Source organism: Ornithorhynchus anatinus, chromosome 1 (assembly GCF_004115215.2).
Source record: "Ornithorhynchus anatinus isolate Pmale09 chromosome 1, mOrnAna1.pri.v4, whole genome shotgun sequence".
Lineage (NCBI taxonomy): Eukaryota > Metazoa > Chordata > Mammalia > Monotremata > Ornithorhynchidae > Ornithorhynchus > Ornithorhynchus anatinus.
The window spans coordinates 14,764,720-14,783,819 of NC_041728.1; the positions used below are offsets into that span (position 1 = coordinate 14,764,720).

At 41.4% G+C, this 19,100-nt stretch overlaps 1 long non-coding RNA gene across 1 annotated transcript in view; it reads left to right on the plus strand.

The window, feature by feature from the left end:
• Positions 1-3,697: 3,697 nt before the first annotated feature.
• The window catches only part of LOC114809156, a 68,282-nt gene continuing 52,879 nt past the window's right edge, over positions 3,698-19,100 (plus strand). Inside the window, exon 1 of the long non-coding RNA XR_003756917.1 lies at positions 3,698-3,845. This is a non-coding gene — a long non-coding RNA (uncharacterized LOC114809156). The remainder of the gene's footprint in view (positions 3,846-19,100) is intronic.

The following is a 19,100-nucleotide window of genomic DNA, read 5'->3' on the forward strand; positions in this document are numbered from 1 at the left end:
GAATAATTGGCAGAAATTTAATAATAATAAATAATAACTATTGTATTTGATAAGCATTTACTATGTACCAGGAACTGTACTAAGTGCTGGGGTGGATACAAGCAAATCGGGTTGGACACAATCCCGGTCCCATGTGGGGCTCACAGTCTCAATCCCCATTTTACAGATGAAGTAACTGAGGCCCAGAGAAGTGAAGTGATTTCCCCAAGTTCACACAGCAGGCAAGTGGTGGAGCCAGGATTAGAACCCAAGACTTTCTGACTCCCAGGTCCGTGCTCTATCCACTACACCATACTGCTTCTCAGATGTGAGACTTAAATGACAGAGAGGAGTTGAGGTTGGTGGGCTTCAAGTACCAGGAGGGTGGTGGTATTGTCAACGGAGATGGGCAAATTGGGAGGAGGGGAGGGCCAGAAAGCCTGAGGAGATGCAGAGTTTGGAGAGGTAGCGTGGCCTGGCGGAGAGAGCATGGGCTTGGAAGTCAGGAGATCTGGGTCCCAATCCTGGCTCTGTTGCTTGCCTGCCATGTGAACTTGGGAAAATCACTTTACTTCTCATTGCCTCAGTTTTCTCATCTGTAAAAATGGGAATAAGACAGCTGCTCTCTCTCCCCCTTAGCCTGCAAGCCCCATGGGAGCCCAGATTATCTTGTAGCTACCCCGGTGCTTAGTAGAGTGTTTAGCCCATAGGAAACGCTTAACAAATGTCACAATTATTGTCATTACCATTAGATTGATTTGTATTGGTGGTATTGTGCTCTTCACCGTGTGAAGAGAGCACCGATCTAATTACTTGAGACAGTTCAACAGAATTGCCCACAAAAAGCTTACAGTCTACAGGAGGAGACAGCCATTTAAGGAGAATAGAGCTGGAGGAGCTAGTAGAGGATAAGACTATTTACATCACTGTTGTGGGAATGGGGTGTGTAGCAAACTGCGTAAGGCATAATCAGCCAAGTTCACAGTTGACACAGTTGGGAGGGTGAATAAGGGAAATAAAGGGCCTAATCTGTGAAGGCCTCTTAGAGGAGATGTGATTTTCAAGGGTTTTCAAGATGGGGAGAGTGGTAGACTGTCAGATATGAAGAGGGAAGGAGTGCCAGGCCAGAAGGAGAATGTGGGCAAGGGGTCAGTGCCAGGATAGTTGAGCTTGAGGTACGGAGAGTAGGTTGGCCTTAGTGGAGCCCTTATAGCCTAACAGCTTAGCCTTGTCTGCATGCCAATTGGCGAGCTTATAGGTGGCTCTCTTTATTACATTTTTGCCCATTCCCTCAGCTTTTCCTGTAGATTCTCCCAACAGCTCAGGACTTTACCATCTGGAGGAGCTTAGTGTTATCTGAAAACTTGGAGATTTCACAGTGTTAAATAAACACATTCTGGTAATAATCCCTTGGGGACCTTCGCCATTTTGTTTATACATCTTCACCAAGGGAACTGATAAACTGCCAGTTCCCTTCGTTTCCCACCTTTCAGCCATTCCATGATAATGAATTATTTAGCCAGACCCTGGGGGTAGAACAAAGTTAGTGATCTTTTGAAAATCTAAATATTTGGCATCTCCCATCCCCCTCTATGCACATGATTATCGATGTCTTTAGGAGCTGAGCGAGGCGTGATTTCCCCTTACGGAAAAGGTTTTCTTTCTCCTAACAGGTTATATTTGTCTCAGTGCTCAATGATGCTAAACTTGATTATAGTTTTTGTTGTGTTTTCCAGGTATAAGAGTGAGAGTGCAGTTGGTGCTTTCCTGGCACCAGCCCTTAGATAGAACTACACTGGCAATCCACCCGACCTTTGACTCAGAGCAGTTTGTCCACATTCTTGCCTCTGAGTTCTCTCAGAGCCCTTGGGCGAATGCCATCCGGGCTTGGTAATTTGTTTATCTCTTGTTTATAAATTGTTTCTAGAACATCTTGTATGTTTACTGCACTATGATCCAGTTCCTCTGACCAATCTATTACAGAAAAAGTCAATTTGCTGCGTGGGTGTGAGAACTTTTTAACATCTTCAGGAAACTTAGGCTGAAGAATTGGCCCTCTTGGCTATCCATTTTCCATCTTCTGTACTGTGAACACCAAATGGCTCCTCTGCTATCCATGCCTCTGTCCTGCTTTTGATATATTTGAAACTTCTTTTATTATTACCTTTAGAATCCTGTGGCAGATGCTCTTCTTTCTGTTTATGGCTTAATTTTTTGTTTGGCCACTTCTTCGGACTTTTCAATCAATCAGCGGGAATTATTGAGTTCCTACTGCATGAGAGAACTAAACACTTAGGAGACTGCAATAGAGCTAGTAGATGTAATCCCTGCCTTAAAAACCTTCCTCCAAGAGACCTTCCTCGATTTAGGCTGTCATTACCTCTTCTCCCACTCCTTCTGCATCACTCTTGCACATGGATTTGTATCCTTTATTCTCCCCTCCCTCAGCCCACAGCATGTATTACATACCCATAATTAATTTTCTTATATTAGTGTCCATCCCCTGCTCTAGACTGTAAGCTCACTGTGGGCAGGGAACATATCTGCCAACTCCGTTTATAATGTAGTCTCTCAAGCACCTACTGCAGTGCTGTGCACAAAGTAAGCGCTCAATAAATGTGATTGATTGATTGATTGATTGATTGAGGAATTCTGGATCTAACAGGGGAGAGACAGACATGAATATAATTTACAGATAGGAGGAAAAAGTAAAGGGCACATGAGCTTTGCTTAGATACTTTTTAATAACAGTGGTATTTGTTAAGTGCTTACTATGTCCCAAGCACTGTGCTAAACCCTGGAGTAGATACAGGATCAGATCAAACACTCAAGTCTGTCATACTTGAGGCTTTGTTCTCTTCACTTGATTGAGCTTTCTCATTTCAAACAATGACATTTTCAGTATCTGTATCAACATAATCTATCAAATGCCTACTGGGTTCAGAGCACTGAATTTGGAGAGAAAGGAGCAGAGATGTGATTTTGGATCTTGAGGAGAGAGTAAAGTCAGCAGACAAGAATTGATAAATTTGCTTCATGGCCTGTTTTCTTTTTTTGTTCTGCGGTATATAACTAATACGATATTTTTAAATAGTCTCCAGGCTTCTGATAAGATGCTTTGCAACTCCTCCTGTGTTTGTTTCCTAGCCAAGAAATGATTCCTATCTTCATTTCTATTTAAGTTGTTGAACTCATTGGCATAGGCGGGATACAAATTGTTGCCAGCCTGTTCGATTCCAAATCAGAAGTATCAAGCCTCACAAGCTGAGCTATTAATTTAACCATATCATACTATCAGCGGGCACCTCTCTCTCTCCCTTGGATTAAAAATACAATTAAAAATCATATTACCACAGCATTTTCATGAAAAACAAAAGGCCACACTTTTGTTTTACCTACTCGAACGAACAATTTAACACTGAATTATTCATACCAATTTTGAAATGCCAACTTGATATACCTCAATTAATTGACCTTGGCAGCAGAGAGGTCTGTAGTCATTGTAAATAATTTCCCACTGGAAACACAAATAAATTCTTCACTGGGAGCTTTTTTAACATTAACTTGGACTCAATAGGTTTTTTAGCCCTTCCCTTTGGCTCTACTCAGCTGTCTGTAGTTTGTGGTAATTGATGGTGTCATCTCACAAACCTGATAAAGGTGCCTCCTCCCCTTTACTGTAGTTTCTGGACTAGACTTTTCCCCCTAGGAAGAAATCCTCTTCTAAGGCTTAAAAATCAATCTAGTCCTTCTCTTTTCAATACTAGCTCATCACTTTTCACTCTTAAACCCATATTCTTTGTTCCTTTAGCAGATACAGCTAGGTTCTTGCTGAAAAACACTGAAGACAGAAGAAATGGATACTGGTAGGTGTTGAGAGATTTTCTTCTGATTTCTGTGAGTTGGGTTTGTAGGTGGATCTATGATATCCAACAGCAGACAAGTTTTCACATCTCCTGTTTAATTATTACTCATTGTTTCATAATGAAATGCATCTGACCTCTGGCCTCTAGAAAATTATATTTTCAAGGAACTCCCATGGCTCACTGCAAGTGTTTTGTTTTGATAATGAACTAAAAGTGGTGTTGGAGTTGAAGGAGAATATTGAAAATAGTTTTTTTTGTGTGTGAGTTCATTGCAGAGTAAAATACTTTATAAAAAAAAATCTGTCATTTTTGGAGATGACAATACAGTACTCATTTTTAGGTCTATCTCTCCCTCCTGACTGTAAGCTCCTTGTATTGTATTCTCTCAAGCGCTTAATACAGTGGACTGCACACACTGATTTGTGCAAGCAGGTACAGATGCAGAAACCTATGCACACTATGTGATTCATTCCAAATTATGTGCATGTAATATTTGTTTTCTGCTTTCAACACTTGCTGCTATATTCATTTTTTATGATATTTGTTAAACATCTATGTATCAAGCACTGTTTTAAGTGCTGGGGCAAATACAAGTTTATCAGGTTGGACACAGTCCCTACCCCACAAGAGGGGCTCACAGTTTAAGTTGAAGGGAATATGACTTAATTCCCATTTTATAGATGAGGTAACTGAGGCAAAGAAAAGTGAAGTGGCTTGTTCAAAGTTACACAGCAAGCAGTTAGCAAAGCTGGGGTTAGAACATAGATCTGCTGACTCCCTCGCTTGTGGTCTTTCCACTAGTTCATGCTGCTTCTCATTTCAACATCAATTTGATAATAATAATGATGATGACATTTGTTAAGCACCCACTAAGCACTGTTAAGCACTGTTCTAAGTGCTGGGGTAGATACAAGGTAATGAGGTTGTCCCATGGTGGGCTCACAGTCTTAATCTCCATTTTACAGGTGAGGTAACTGAGGCACAGGGAAATTAAGCGAGTTGCCCAAAGTCACACAGCTGACATGTGGAGGAGCTGGAATTAGAACCTGTGACCTCTGACTCCTAAACCCATGCTCATTTCACTAAACCACACTGCTTCTGTTTGATCCTATTGGTCCCATGCTGCCCTAAGCCACTTCATATCCTGATCCTCTCTAAGCTTCTGCTCCAGGAGAACAATGTCTCTCTTGACTGTTGAACACCTTGTCCGTCTATTTGTTTCGGCTACATCCCTACAGTCTCCTGCTGCACTATAGTATTGTTTGAAACTGCTCACCTGGACCTTGAAAATGTTTGATCTTCCAGCTCCTGCGTATCCCATTTTCACTCACCACACAGAAATGTATAGTATCCTGTTGCTATTTATTCTCCTCACCTAGTCCGCCCTGCAAAGCTCTGCTGTGAAGAGCACTGATCTTGATGGAGTGGTGTCATGAATTGTCTGGATTTGTGTCATTAAGTCATAGGGGCTTCTCAAATAATATTGTAGACATTTAGTTTATTATAAAACTTAATACTTCATTGCTGTCTTATGCAGTCGAGTCGTTTCCGACTGATAGCGACACCACCGACATCTCTCTCCCAGAACGCCCCACCTCCATCTGCAATCATTCTGGTAGTGGATCCAGAGGGTTTTCTTGGTCAAAATATAGAAGTGGTTTACCATTGTCTCCTTCCAGGCAGTAAGCTTGAGTCTCCACCCTCGACTGTCTCCCTTGCCACTGCTGCCCTGCACAGGGGAGTCTTGAATTGTTGCTGTCACACCATGTAAATCTAACAAAAGGGCCAACTTCTCCTTTGATTTGGTTTTCTGTTTCTCTATCTACCTGTGTGTTGTGTTAATTATCCTGCCTGGAAATTCAAATTTGTTGGCAGTGCTATGCTTGGTGCCGCTGCTGTGAACCTTTGGTCATACATGGAGATTCCCATAATGGAGAGCACCAACTGGATTTATTTCAAATTTTAGAAACATCTGTGTGGAATGTTTTGCTAATTGGATTTAAAGCCACTTGGCATCAATCAATTTATTGCATTCCTCTTCTATTTTACTTTGGAATAATACTCTATAAGTGATTTAGATAGCTGACCTGATGATTTTTTTTAAGACTAGATGTTAGAAAGTTTGAGAATTATTTTGCTATGTGTACAAATAAATGAACACTAAAAACCTCCCCCATACCTCCTAATGACTAATGTACTTCTATATCTAAAAACACAGGACAGTGGACTAATATTCTAAACTGAGCCAATATTGCAAGGAGTAATTGTGGCATTAAAAGAATTCTTCCAATGTAGAATATTCTTTGTTTAATCAGAGAATGGATAGTGAGTTGGGTCACAGATTAAATCTGTTGGGATAGTGTGCATATTAGACCATTCATATCTAGATTTAATAATGGTAATGGGACATTAATCCTACTGAGATGCTTTTAAAAATGCATTTGTAAAATAATTTGTAAAAATAATTAACCCTATTGATAATTTAAAAAAAAGTTCTGTAAAATAAGAGCATCCAAACACTCACGCAGTCTTCCCCAGGCACACTCATTATCCAATGAGATACAAAATCATGTTATCATTAATGGGGAATTCTCTAACCATTTTCCCTGCAATCTCCCCCTACCAAAACAACAAAAAAAATCCTCATTTATCACTGATATCCAAATTGCAGATTAATAAGCACAAAAACTGTATATGCTACATATTATATTTCAGTGGACCACACAACATGTTCAGAAATCATTCCTATGCAATGTTGACTTACATTCTGCTGCAAGAGGTAGTGTAGCTATTTTTTCCCTCTTTTTTTTTTTCACCTCTCTGGAGTCTCCCCTCTTGTAGGCAGGCAAGATAACTACCTTAAGAATATCAGAGATAAGCTATTTTTTAAAAAAGACTTTCTTGTTGTCCCTGAAAAATCTAGTTGGTTTTCCCACATGGTAAAAATAGTAAGTGCATAGATTCTGAAATGAATAGATAGAAATAAAATGAAAGTCTAGAGAGGGTAACTCGAATTAATCTCAAGTCACCGCATTATTAATAATAATGGTATTTAAGTGCTTACTCTGTGCAAATACTATACTAAGTGCTGGGGTGGCTACAAGCAAATCAGGATGGACACAGTCCCATTCCCACATGGGGCTCACACTTTCCATCCCCATTTTTCAGATGAGGTAACTGAAGCCCAGAGAAGTGAAGTGATCTACCCAAGGTCACACAGCAGACAAGTGGAAGAGCCAGAATCAGAACTCGTGACCTTCTGACTCCCAGGCCCGTGCTCTATCCACTAGGCTATGAAACTGATCTATTCATCATATACTAACTTTGCTGTGCTATTTCTATCTTTTTTCAAACTAACCTTGTCTAAGTTTCAAGTCTCGATTGTACTTTGGTAGTCACATGTTAATTAAAAAAAAGTAGAACAATTTATGCCTTTGGAAGTAATAGACATCCTCTGGGCCTCTGCCCTTCAGAATCAAGTGTGGAGTGCCTGAGGCTTGTACCTCTTGCATTTGGCTCTGAAGAACTCCCTCAAACTGTGCTGTTTTACCCCGATGTCACATTTTGGTGGTGAAGATTGAAGCAACAAATGATTCAATAAAGCACTAAGAGCTTAGATTATTAGCTAGATCTTTTCAGACCAGGTTCCCTTAGCTTTTGGCAGAAATAGGTCATCTTTCTCCTGTACTGGTGAACCAATAGGAAGAAGGCAGAAAGTAATTAGGATTGAGGGATTTTGGGATTCTTGTTCTACTGCTCAAATGGTGAGGTGAAATGAAGGCTCAAAGGTGTAAGATTATACCTTGAAGTAGAAAAGTTTCAGCAGGCTGGAAATGCAGAGCATCAGAGAAAGTAGCAAAGAACTAAACAAGAAAGAGGCTTTGTTGTCCATAGTTAAATCTTATGAACAAGTTGCTAATGTAATAAAACATGGTTGTGGCTGGGTTGGTCATGAGTGAAGGTACCCAAAATATTGCTAGGAATGAATTCAAATCAGAATACAAGTTGACAGATGAGAAGAGATGTCTGTTTTTAAAATCATCTTTCAGTGCACTCCCATGACTAGAAACATTGTAGATAAGTGTTTAACTTATTTTTGCCAGGAAAGGGACTCAGTCAATAATAATAATAATGAAGGTATTTGTTAAGCACTTAACTATGTGCTAGGCATAGTACTAAGTGCTGGGGTTGATACAAGCAAATCAGGTTGGACACAGTCCCCGTCCCATGTGGGGCTCACAGTCTCAATCCCCATTGTACAGATGAGGTAACTGAAGCCCAGAGAAGTGAAGTGATTGGCCCAAGGTCACGCAGCAGACAAGTGGCCAAGCCAGGATTAGAGACCATGACCTTGTGACTCCCAGGCCCGTGCTCTATCCACTACCCCAGGCTGCTTCTCAGCAGATATAAGGGTGTTGGGTTGTCCCCTGTGGGGCTCAGTTTTCATCCCCATTTTCCAGATGAGGGAACTGAGGGCCAGAGGAGTGAAATGATTTGCCCAAGGTCACACAGTAGACAAGTGGAGGAGCCGGTGATAGATAGAACACGTTCCCGGGAGCTCAGAGACCCCGACCTTCCGCGTCGCCCCCTCCAGCTCACTAAAGAGGATTCTTAAAAACAACAGGGTCAGGCACTTTTTTATTATTTAGTAGCTTTAATCTATCAACTGTCCCTTAGGTTCACTGTAATCTGGTAACCAGAGATCTGAGCTATAATTTGACTTATGAGGCCAATTTCCTGCAAATAATGATAATGGCATTTATTAAGTACTTACTGTGAGCCAGGCACTGTACTAGGCACTGGAGTAGATAAAAGATAATCAGGTAGGACAATGTCTATCACATGGGGCTCACGGAGAAGTTTTAAGTGATTTTTTTTTTTTTTTTGCCCAAGGTCACACAGCAGACAAGTAGAGGAGCTGGGATTACGACCCCCCAAACCTGTACTCTTGCCATGCCGCTTCTATTCAGGAGTAGAAGCAGCAACTATTCAGGGGAAGGGAACATTTTACAACCCACTGAACAGGACTAAAGCATTTAGGCCAGAGTTGTAACTTCATTAGAGGCCAAAAAGGGATTGGAATGAGAAATGTGGTCATAACAAAGGAACTACTAGAAGTGACTGAACTAGAATTAAGTGAAAACCATTAAAATGTCAAGCCGTTGAAACGAACGCATCATGAAGGCAATTGATGGGAAACAGCAATAGCCTGAAGTTAAATGGGAGAGTATAACAAGAATTTGGTTGAGATGGACCAAATAAGGAAAACCAAACTATTGAAAATACAAAAAATGTTGATGAATTTTTGCAGAGGGTGCAAGCCCATCAAAATAATATATAAAAAAGGAGATGAGTACAGGTTGGGAGTATGTCTCAAAAGGTATTCTGTTACCTAATCCTAGGATTTGTTCTGAATCAAGTTTAATAGATAAGCTGACCTTCAGAGGGTAGACTGAAAAAGATGGCATACTTTAGTTTGAAAAGACTCCTCATAGGCTGAGTGGGCATGAAGTTGACAATCATGAAGAGCGAAGATGGAATTATTTACTAAATAATTGGGATATTTGTTATGCACTTGGTGCCAAGTTCTGGGGTTAATAAAATATCGATTAATCAGTGGTATTTTTTGAGCACTTATTGTGCTCAATGCACTGTGGTAAGCACTTGTGAAAGTATACTACAATAGAGATGGTAGACACCACCCCTGCCTACAAGGAGCTTACAGGATCAGGTTGGATATAGTCCCTGTCCCACAAGGGGCTCCCAAAAAAACAGAGAGGGAGATTGGGTACTGAATCTCCATTTTACAGATGAGGAAACGGAGGTACAGAGAAGCCGAGTGACTTGTTCAAGTCCATATAGTGAGTGGCTAAGCCAAGATTAGAACCTATGTCCTCTGATTTCTGGAGCTGTGCTCTTCCCACTAGGCCATTAGACTTCTTTTCTGGAAGTGCATAATTAACACTCTTGAGGATCCATCCAGGAAGATTTTGGCTAATAACTTGCCAGCAGTGGAGAGCAGGGCAATGCCATGATAACTTCTGCTTTTTGTTTTTCCTCTTTCTGCTTGAGAATGATGATACTTGTGGTGTTTTGGAAATACTAGGGCATCTGCTACCACTGAATGGATACAATCTGTGTCTACTTCTCCTCAAAGCAGAGACTTTTTTTCTACTTCAGTTGTATCTCCCAAGAGTTAGTGATTGCCTCTTCCCCCTCCTATCCCCTAGCTGTAGGGGTTCCTCAGTTCAGTTCTTGGTTCCCTGCAATTCTCTATCTATACTCACTACCTTGGTGAACTCATTCACTCCCAAGGCTGCAACTATCATCTCTACAAAGATGATACCCAAATTTTTATCTCCTCTCCTGTTCTCTGTCCCTCCCTCCAGGTTCACATCTCCTCCTGCCTTCAGGACATCTCTACTTGGATGTCCTCCCGCCACCTAAAATTCAACATGTCCAAGACAGAGCCCCTTATCTTCCTTCCCAAACCCTGACTTTCCAGTCACTGTGGATGGCACTACCATCCTTCCCATTTCACAAGCCAGCAACCTTGGTGTCATCCTTGACTCCACTCTCTCATTCACCCCACATATCCAATCTGTCACCAAAACCTTTCAGTCTCACCCTTGCAGCATCGCCAAGATCCACCCTTTCCTCTCCATCCAAACTGCTACCACATTAATACAATTGCTCATCCTATCCCAAATGGATTACTGCATCATCATCCTTTTTGACCTCCCAACCTCCTGACTCTCCCCACTTCAATCTATACTTCACTCTGCTTCCCAGATTATCTTTCTACAGAAACGTACTGGGCATGTCACCCTCCTCCTCAAAACTCTCCATATCAATCAACCTCCATATCAAGCAAAAACTCCTCACTATTGACTTCAAAGGTCTCTATCACCTTGCCCCCTCTTACCTCACTTTCCTTCTCTCCTTCTACATCCCAGCCCTCACTTTCCACTCCCCTCGTGTTAACCTTCTCACTGTGCCTCATTCTCGCCTGTCCCGCAGTCGACCCCTGGCTCACGTCTTACCTTTGGCCTGGAATGCCCTCCCTCCTCAAATCCACCAAACAATCACTCTTTCCCCCTTCAAAGCCCTACTGAAGGCTCACCTCCTCCAAGAGGCCTTCCCAGACTAAGCCCCCCTTTTTCTTAGCTCCCCCCACCCCACCTCCCTGACTTGCTCCCTTTGCTCTACCCACCCACCGCACAACATTTATGTATATATGTAGATATCTATAATTCAATTTATTTACATTAATGCCCATTTACTTGTTTTGATGTGTGTATATATCTGTAATTATATTTATATTGATGCTATTGTTGCCTATTTACTTGTTTTGATGTCTGTCGCCCCTCTTCTAGACTGTAAACCCATTGTGGGCAGGGATAGTCTGTCTTTACTGCTGAATTGTACTTTGCCAGTGCTTAATACTCTGCACACAGTAAGTGCTCAATAAATACAATTGAATGAATGAATATTATTGAAATAATGCTATAATGCTGAGCCTGAGCAGGTGGCTGAACTGATCGTTCCCTTCTGACTGTAGATTTTTGAGGGTGGAATATTTGATCCTGGCAGAGCATTACTATTCTTCTTGGCTCTAAGTGACATTTGCATTACATGCAGTGGAAATTCATGCTTTTTCTATGTTTTGACAGGTAGCTATTTTTCAGTGAGCAATATGCTTGTTGGTCAAAGGTGTGATGGGGATTATCAAAGTAATATTGGGCACTCTTTGGCAGTGAAGCAGTGTGGCCTAATGGAAAGAACACGGCCCTGGGAGCCAGAGAATCTGACTTCTAATCCTAGTTTTTCCACTTGCCTGCTGTGTAACCTTGGGTAAGTTACTTCTCTGGGCCTCAGTTCTTGCATTTGTAAAATGGAGATTCAATAGCTGTCTTTCCTTCCACTTAGACTGGGAGCTACATGTGGGATATGGATTGTGTCCAACCTAATCTTGTAATTTAGTGCAGCATCTGATCACGTAGTAGGCTCTTAAATGCCATCATTATTAGGAGGTGGTGTCATCTCTAATCTTCAGGTGGTGTTGAAATGATGCCATCTCACCACTGACAAAGCAGTGAGGCTATGTATGGATGGGCTTACTTATATAAAAGTAGGTTTATTGTCCACTCTCTGAGGAAAGAGTGGTATAGAATATTTGCCTGATATCGCATTTAGAGATCACACAAACCGTGATCATTCAATCATAATGAGCGCTTGCTTTGTGCAAAGAACTGTGCTAAGCATTTGGAAGAGTACAAAATAACAGACACATTTCCCTGCCCACAACGAACTCACAGTCTAGAGGGGGAGACAGACATCAATATGCATAAATTACAGGTATACACAGATGTATACGCGTGTGTGTGTGTGTGTGTGTGCTGTGTGTGCTGTGTGGATGGGAGGGAGGATGAATGAAGAGAGCAAGTTAGGATGATGCAGAAGGGAGTGGGAAGAGAGAAGGGCTTAATCAGGGAAGGCTTCTGTTTGTTGTTTCCTTTAAACCTGTAGTATTAACCTGGAAGTGATTGGTTGTAGAATGTGAACGTCTGATTCCAATTTTTTCTCTTGGCTTGAGGGAGAATGGACTTTGTTTAGGAACTTCAAAGTTAGTGGGGAGGGGAACTGAGCATTAGACTGCTGGTCTGTGCTGTTCACAGCAAAGGGATGTTGCTAACTAGATGTTTGGGTCACAGTGTTGAATGAGTGCATGTTAAATGATGGAAAATTTAAAGTAGGCATCATCATGTTGGCTAGTGTATCCCTCCCATCTTTTGGAAACTTCCTAAAGTTCATTCATTCAATCTTGAGCACTTACTGTGTGCAGAGCACTGTATTAAGCCCTTGGAAAGTATAATTCAGCCATAAAGAGAGACAATCTCTGCCCACATTGGGCTTTGGCAGTAACAGTCATTCTAGTTGGAATGATTCCAACCTAATAATAGCTGTGGTATCTGTTTAAATCTTTCCGATATGCCAAGTGAGTGGGGAGTCAAAGAGAAACAGTGTGGCCTAGTGAATGGAGAATGGTCCTGGGAGTCAGAAGGACATGGGTTCTAATACCAACTCTGCCATGTGTCTGCTGTGTGACCTTGGCAAGTCACTTCTGTGGGCCTCAGTTACCTCATCTATAAAATGGGTATTAAGAGTGTGAGCCCCATTTGGGACAAGGGCCGTGTCTAACCTGATTAGCCGAGAACTTAGAACTGTGTATAATAGAAAGCCCTTAAGTACAATAATAATTATTATTATTATTATTAAGGTATACTGTAAGTATGGCAGCAGCAGCAGAACAAAGTGTCTAGACTTGTGAACTCCTTGTGGGCAGGAATGTTTCTTCCAACTCTATTGTAGTGAACTCTTCCTTGTGCTTATCGTAGTGATCTGCACACAGTAAGCACTCAAATGTCAATGATGATGGGACTTAGCTACATTTGAGTGATCTTTTAAATAAAATGTTTCTGTTGTGAAAAAACCTGTCTTTATCATCTTCTGTGTGAAGGCAAGTAATCCAGAGCACCATCTAGGATTGCATGGGCTGGGTGGCAGTTATTCAGATGCCAGAGAGGTTGCCACTGGACAGCTCTCCCTCTGACACTCCCTTACCTGTCCTCGGAGCAGCTGTTTGGGAAGAAGTGGAGCGAGAGATAGTGGAGCATAAGTCAGAAGATGGCTTTCTCTTCCATAACTCTTGAGAGCGGGTCCCAGGCCAGGGAGAGGACTGGACAAGCATGGGCTCACTATTTGATTATCTGCTTGATCGTGTTTTTAAAGACCTCACTGTTGCCTCTGCACTGAAGAGTAAATATAAAGGGAGCAGAAGACAAATGACAGGCACAGGAGCAAACTTAGACAGATAAATGTAGATTAAATCCTGGATAGACATGCTGGAAGGGCAATGAGGAAAAGTCACCATCTACCCCTGAGCCTTGAAACATAGGTAAATCAGACACCTGAAACCTGAGGTGCTTGGCATGGCAGGCTTTTTCTCACTTTCTCTGGAGGTGTGTTTTTGGTGCTTTTTCCTCCTCAGTGGTAACCAAATCTATGTGCTAATTGTAGAATGTAATTATACGATTGTTAGTTTTATCAGAAATTATTAACCTCACAGTTTTAATGGCAAAATAAAGTCTTATTTTCTTTCACCTTAATATTAATCCCCAACATGTATCTAAAGTCAGCTGTCATTTCCTGAAGAGATCTGGGTCTCAGAGCATCAGCAAGGTCAGAGAGAGAGAGTGAGTGAGTATCTGCAGCCTCATAGAGACATTGGTTTATGTGCTGAGGATTTATGTAGAAAATCAGTGTGGCCTAAGGGGAAGAGTAGCGGCCTGCGAGTCAGAGCACCTGGATTCTAATCCGGGCTCTGTCTCTAGCTTGCAGTGTGAGGGTGGGAAGTCACTTGATTTCCCTGTCCCTCAATTTCCTCACCTGTAAAATAGGTATTAAAATCCTACTCTCTCCTACTTAAACTGTGAACTCCATATGGGACAGGGACTGTGTACTCCCTGATTATCTCGTATCTATCCCAGCACTTAGAAAAGTACTTGGCACAATGTAAACGCATAACAAGTACCATAAACATAATAAAAAAAGAGAATTAAGGCCCAAATTATGCTCAGTATGAAAAATTCAAATCTCTATTTTTGCATGTAAGAAAGCAGTTGGTTAAAACATGATGTATACCATTTTAATTCTGCACTCATGAGTTGCTCAAGCTTTCTTCATTTAGGGATGACTTTTTTCCCTTTCAAAGGAAACTCCCAGGCTCATCTCTAATATTATAAATCTTTCCAATTTTGGTCTATTGAACACTAAACATGGGTGAACCAAAAAGCAAAACAGATGAAAAATGGCCTACATTTATCTAAATTCGAGTGGCAATATGATTTGTCCAGAAGAGGGAACTCTTAGCCTGCATGCAGCAGAGCCGCGAGTCTGGTCTCTTAGCTGGCACTTGAAAATTGTCTGACAGGAAAATATCAACACAAACCATGCGATTTGCTGCTGGAACACGCTGGCCCTCATCTGCTTCATAAGATGCACAGATATAGTCATCACAGTTCATAATTTAATAAACTGCTAAAACACCACACACATTTTCATTTTAGCGACTTTGGTCTCACAAGCGAACTCCCATTGCTAGAGAGACATTTGAAACTTGCACTAATATGTCATGAGCACTGCACCCATTGCAAATTAATGAGTCTCTGAATAGCACTGTGCATTTGTCATTTGAATTTATGCTAATGCGACGAGGTCTCCTGGTGATGTTGATAGTCCATAGCAGATGCTCAAACCACAGAATATTCAGACATTTTCCTCCACTTTTCACTGCTCTTCTTTCTTTGCAATTCTGGCCTGTCATTTAGGCCGAGACCCTCCGGCTGGTTATTGATAGGGATGCTAATTATCTTTGACTCTACACTACAGCCCTGACCCCCACACTGAGCCGAAGTAATGGATCAGCGTTGAGAGAATTAGGGACATCGCACAGTGACAACCCAGGACCTGAAGGTCGGGAGGAGTTCACTGAGAACCAGTGGTCTTTTCAAATGACGTCGACCTGGTGACACTTATTAAGCACATTATGGGTAAAATTCCTGTCGATAAGTCAGTCGAAGGGAGCGAATGTGAATTTTATACCTCGACTGGCATAAACTGCATTCAGAAATAATGGGTCGCTTGCCAGTTTCTCCTCCTATGCCCAGGCTCTGGGGGTGGTTCAGAAAGCCATGGGGTGATTAGGGCATTAGGGGGCAGTCTTTTCATGGCCAGAGCTAGGAGTTTCTGCTGGTAATAAGGAGCAAAGACCCTGACAGAGACTGGTAATGGGGCTGTTGGGGATGTAAAGAACCAAACTTCTTGAGAGACCTGGGTCAAGAGTCAAAAGGGCTCAAAGTATCAGATTATTTTAAGAAGCCCATTGACACCCAAGTTGTCTGGGGAACTAAAGATAAAGCTGTAGAGGACTTAGGACCCGAATGTAAGAAGTTTATAGACTAGGGCTTTCATTCAGCCTGTTTCCAAAGTCTTAGTAACCAGCACTGTTCTCCCTGTTTTAACCTTTAAATCCCAAATGTTCCAAAGCCACTACTTCCTTTTGAGCTGTCTTTAGGACCTTGAATGAAAAATAGAGAACTACTAATATACCCAGGAAACAATTATTTGAGCTGATTAAACATTTAAAAATGACTCAGAAAATTTGAACGGAGAGCTAAAAGAGGGAGCTTGGAGGTGGGAGATGCAGCTTGGGTAAAGATCGGTTTTGATTGTGCAGTTTCTCTTCTAGTGAGTGGGAAGAGTAAAGAAGCTGGGGGTTGGGGGAGTGGGAGGAACCTGGAAATTTCAGAAAGAATTTCAACAAAATATCATTTTATTTCCCTTTAGGTTTTTCCAGTGAGAAATGGAGTTCCATCAGTGCTTAGAACAGTGCTTGGCACATAATAAGCACTTAACAAATACCGTAATAATTATCAGGGGACAAAACATTTGCAGGATCATCTAAAATGTGTTAAGCCAAAGTGCTCATCTGTCCATTTAATATTTTCAAATATAAATATATGTAATTTGGATGTGAAAGTAACCTCTTGGTGTTGGGCAGGACCAAGGATCAAGAAATTCTGGAAACAAACAATAACTTATACAAAAGATAAGCAATTTCAAATGGATTCAACGGCATAGTAGTGTCTCAGAGCAAAGCCCTAAAGAGATCTAGTGAATCTAACGGTCTATCGCTGTATTCTGGCACCAATCTAAGGGTTAAAGGCTACTTCAGAGAAAGAGACTTTATCGAGAAACAGCAAATAACTCCTTCACTGTAGCTCTGCAGCTTTCTATCAGGAAGGGGAGAAGTTCTCACTATTCTTAGAAAAACTTTGCAATGTAAACTCTTTCGATTGATGGCTCCTTCTGGTCCTGGCAAGTCTTTGTGGTAGCTGGTGCTCTTTCTGTAATACTTGTTAAAAATGTCTCTGAAGCAAAGATGTTGTTTTATTTTTTTTAATGTGGCTCTTTTTTTTCTTTTCTTTTTTTTTTTCATTCCGTGCATGTGTGAGTAGAGACAGGCTCTCATCTTGCATGAACCAGACTGGCAGGTGAACAACATACTTCTGTTGCCCTTGTTGGGATGTGATGCCTTACAGGATTAAAGCCTCTGAAAGCTGTCTTTCAAGGTGAACCTTCAATCCTCTTTGACTTTAGCCCCTCCTATATGACTCGTCTTCAGACATCCTGGGTGGTGGAGAGCAAAAGCCCTTTGCTGAGCCTATGACTCAAGGTCAGAGGAAACCCACCCATTTGCTTAGAATTCTCCGTGAGCTAATGCAGCCCTAAGCCGTCTACGTGGGAAATGGAGGAAGAAATGCACTTACAGTGTAGAAGGCTTGGTATCTTTGTCTAAGAAGTTCTGCATTAGCGCTTTCTTCCAGCCAGTATTGACAGTTTAGTAACCTTGATAGAGTGGCAGGATTGTTTTTCTATTTGAGAGATTATAGTCTCCCTTAAAAGTGGACCTACCTCCAATCATTCCATCAATAATACTTGTTGAGCGCTTACTCCTTGCGGAGCGGTGAACTAAGGATTTAGGAATACATTAGTTACGAGGCATGATTCCTGCCCCAGACAGCTTACACTCTAGAGGGGGAAACAGATTCTAAAATAAATTGCAGATAAGGGACACAGCTGAGTATAAAAATGTGTGCCCAAGGCTTAGAGGGTAAGGACTCAAATGCACAGATGATTAAAAATAGGGGAAGATGTGAGAAGTTACGGAAGGCTTCCTAGAAGAGGTGTGATTCTAGCAATGCACTCCTGGAATTGAAGAGTAGTGGTCTGCCAGATGTGAAGTGAGGGAGTGATGGTGGAAAGAAGAGATCGATAGTGAAAGAAATGAGAGCAGGGCACAGTGATTAGATTGGCATTAGTAGACTGAAGAACATGGGGTGGGTTGTAATGGGACAGAAGTGAGGATCAATGAGAAAGATATTTGATTGAGTGCCTTAAAGGGCTGCATCTATCTGTTTGACCAGTTGTTTATTTTAAATATTTTTACTATAATCTATTTATTGGTTTCATATCATTATTCTGATTACCTAGCAAATTCCTTCAATTGATTCCCTCCTCCACCCTGGCCAAAAAAACCCCAAAACAGCCCAATCAGAAGAGCGAGGTCATATGGCATTCATCTTCAAGTGTTTTCTCACCATGAACCCTCAGTTTGCCAAACGCTTCTTGTATGCAACCCATTTTTTACAATTTGAGTTCGGCAGCTGAAAGTCAACAGGGATTTTGAAGGCGCAAAGCCTGCCAGGTCAGGCTCTGATTAAGTGTATAATGTTAAGATCAGAAAGTAGTGCAGATAAAGTGGCTCCTCAGCGGGTGAAAATCTGCTTTCACACTTATAATGGTTAGCTTAGAATTTCTACTGGGCTCTGTTATTGATGTTGGTTGTAAAATAGTAGGTGAGCAAGATGCATTTACATAGTTTTTTTTTTTTAAAGTAAGCCGATACAGTGGAGCTTACTGGAACATGGGTCAGTTTTAATCCTCTGAAGTCAGTTTGTCACAGCCAATTTCCTTCTCATTGCACTTGACATTTACTTAATTAGCTATTGATCTTTATTAAAGATTGTTCTTCTGTGTTGCAATAGATTATCATGCTATATTTACCTCCACACAATCACAATAATTTCACACCTATATTTTGTCTGTAAAAAAAAATCCAAATGGGAGCAGCTGAGTGTTATTTTATCTCCTAATAAAGTTTTTTTTTCTTTTTTTTTCTTTCCTCACTCTGAGCATCCCTTTCACAACCCATTTCTGTGGAGCCATCAGGAGACACTAGGGACAGATGATATCATTATAGCTGCCCTTTGTAGTCAAAGATGCTGTCGGTGAGATTTTTGTCTGAGTGAGAGTATCACTGAAAGACACTCTCTTTGATATAGTACATCCACCTTCAAGCGTCTTATGGAATTGAGGTTGTCTCTTCAGCATCTTAGAGCTGCTCTACCTGTGTAGGACTTTTGAGAGGAGTAGTGGGGAGAGAAAGAAAGACTGTTTTCCCGTTACAAGGACAAGCAGCTAGTTTGCTCTTGCAAAAGTAGTGTGAGGGGCTGAAAAAGCACAGCCCATGGAGTCAGAGGATCTGATTTCTAATCCCGGCTCTGCCACTTTCCTGCTGTGTGACTTTGGGCAAGTCCATTATGGGCAGGGAATGTGTCTGTTTATTATACT